This window comes from Gossypium arboreum, chromosome 9, assembly GCF_025698485.1.
Source record: "Gossypium arboreum isolate Shixiya-1 chromosome 9, ASM2569848v2, whole genome shotgun sequence".
Classification (NCBI taxonomy): Eukaryota; Viridiplantae; Streptophyta; class Magnoliopsida; order Malvales; family Malvaceae; genus Gossypium; species Gossypium arboreum.
Window position 1 is genome coordinate 69570831 of NC_069078.1, and position 2928 is coordinate 69573758.

At 38.0% G+C, this 2928-nt stretch overlaps 1 long non-coding RNA gene across 1 annotated transcript; it reads right to left on the reverse strand.

The window, feature by feature from the left end:
* Nucleotides 1–349: 349 nt before the first annotated feature.
* Nucleotides 350–2011, reverse strand: LOC128280621 (uncharacterized). Its single transcript, XR_008270714.1, has 3 exons — nt 1938–2011; nt 1781–1824; nt 350–552 (listed from the first exon to the last, which is right to left on the reverse strand). It is a non-coding gene; the product is annotated as an uncharacterized LOC128280621 (long non-coding RNA).
* Between the last annotated feature and the right edge of the window lie 917 nt (nt 2012–2928).

Consider the following 2928-nt stretch of genomic DNA (forward strand, 5'->3'; position numbering starts at 1 on the left):
CCCGGCCCAGACGTTATGGCCGAATCTGACGTGCCACATTGGAGTTGAAAACCCACGTTCCGTTTTAGTGTTTTAAAACCATATATATTGTTGAGTTAACAAAGTGTATGGAAGCTGGGCACCAGGTAGGTATCCGAGACAGAGGAGGTGAGCCATGAAGGCTACTTAAGTACCAAGCTCTTTGATGGGATCCAATCCTAGACATGCCCACAACCATAGCCACACTTTGTTATACTAAGTTTAAATTTGTTTAAGTGGACGTCTTTGATAAATCAATTAATCGTGGCGTTGAGATATTTTAAAAACAATTATCGTTTTGAAAACACGTCCTAAGTCTAGCCCATTTGAATAATTATCAACCAATTTTAAAATTATTGAAAATAAAATAATCCCGAAAAGAAATAAAAGAAAAGTTAAAAATGGCCTTATTACAAACCAAAAATAAATAATAAAGGAAATTTAATGAAAACCAACGCTTATTTAAAAGTCCAAAGACGATCACCGTGGCTACTCTGAATCCCCTCCGGCCCAAGTCCCCACATCAAGGCTCACCTGCAAGGTTAAGGAAAGGGGGTGAGTTTGGAAACTCAGTGTGCAACAAGCCCCTTTCAGAGCTCAAAACAATAATGGCCTATTGGGTCTAAGCCCAAATCCAATCTCAAACATGTACTGGGCCATAGCCCCTTTCATATTTCATAACACTGGGCCAAAGCCTTTTCAAATTTCATATTCTCGGGTCAAGCCTTTTTATCAGAAATGGTATGGCCCATAGGCCCATTTCAATATCACATATAATGTCAATGAAAGAATGCAACCCATTTGGGGAGACTACTCAACCCACCTTCGCTACTCTCCACCCATACCAACCAAAGACACCATGTGGGATTAACTCGACCCACCCCGCCATAACTCTCCACGGCAAAGATATTGCTTTATCATATATCTGAGGCCTAGCCTCTTTTAATAATGGGGCAAAAGCCCTTTTAATAACGGGGCATAAGCCCTTTAATAAGCGGGCATAAGCCCTTTTGATAAGCAGGGCATAAGCCCTTTTGATAATCGGGGCATAAGCCCTTTAATAATCGGGCATAAGCCTTTTTCACTTCCTCCATTCATATAAAACCCAACCCAATGCATTTATGATTACATCATGTGCATATCATACATATCATGTGCATATCATACATGTCATGTGTATATCATACATACCATGTTTATCAAAATCCCATGTATTAAAATCATACATAAACCCTAGGGGTATAATGGTCATTTTTACCTAGGGGCAAAACGGTCATTTTCATGTTATAGGGGTAATCTTGTAATTTTACCAAAAATTAGGGTTTCCATGTCCATTAATGGTTACAAACAATTCATAGGTGCAAACAATGATCCTGGCCCATTTTTAGCGAAATCGAGTTATTGGGCCTAAAACCCCTAATGGCCCTACTCAGCCGATTTTGTCATCTAGGCCCATTTAGCCTATATCCATAACAGTATTAACAGTCTTAACATGCAATTTAACATATTTCCGTTTTCTACCAATTTTACCCAAATGGACCCGAAAGCCCAATGGGACCCACTTCGGCCCCTCGAGGCCCAACTTACCAAGAACTCCAAAAATCACATTCTCACCATTTCCATTGTTCTCGATCATCGTCTCATCGATTCTAACTAACTAGTGAGCGTTCGCTTGCTCACAAGTCCTCGAAATGCCAAGATTTAAGCATTTGACTTTTAACATTTTATCGCTTTAAGCGATGAAAAAGGGTTCGTTACACACCTGTTTGGCGATATTCCTCGACGAGATCTCCTACACGATTTCTCCTATAATCCATCATTAATAAATCAGCTTCCCATTAATTGAACCAAACCTCAAATCATCTAATACTAATACTTACACATTCGGCCACCATCCATAATGGCCTTAGGAATCTTACCTTTGCCGAAGTTGATGACTAGATTTAGTCACTCCAATGATCCAAGCTTTTCACACACTCCTCGATCGGTAGCCTTTAATCCTCACTAGCACCAACAAACCAAATAACACCAAAAACCCTTTTAGCCTTAGTCGACGAGAGGGTTTTCACTTTTCTTAAACCACAAGATACAAATGGAAAGAAGGTTCGAATACTTACCAAGAGATCTACTCGTTGAAGAACGTTCCAAATACCTTCCTACCCCATATCCGTTGTGAATCCAACTTAAACGTCGTAGAAAATAGATCTAAATATTAATTCCGAATCACTAAAATATGAAGCTTTGACTTTTCAAAGAAATATTAATCTAAGCTATTACGAAGGTTAGTACACACATTACGGGTTGAAGTTGAAACGTTTCCAAAATCAATCGCCTACGATAACCACCACCTGTCACTCAAACTTAACTAATCCAATATCAATATATGTAAATCCTAAGAACATCAGTCATACGAAACATAAGGGCATATTCGTCATTTTACCATACAGGGGTATTACGGTCACTTTACCTTACAGGGGCTTTACGGTCACTTTACCCTACAAGGGCTTTACGGTCTTTTTACCTAATAGGGATATTTTAGTCATTTCATCCTACAAGGGTGTTTTGGTAAATCTACAAACCAAGGGTATTTCAGTAATTTTGTAAACCAATGGTATTTCTATAATTTTAGAAAGTCAAGGTATTTCGTAACTTTGTAAATCGAGGGTATTTTGGTAATTTTACAAATTGAGGGTATTTTGGTAATTTCACAAACCAGTGGTATTTTGGTAATTTTACAAACTAGGGGTATTTTGGTAATTTTACAAATTGAGGGTATTTCTGTAATTTTGTAAATCGAGGGTAAAATAGTAATTCTGTAAATCAAGGGTAAAATAGTAACTCTATAAATCGACGGTAAAATGATAATTCTGTAAATCGAGGTAAAACGATAATTCGTAGTTTAGGGTAAAG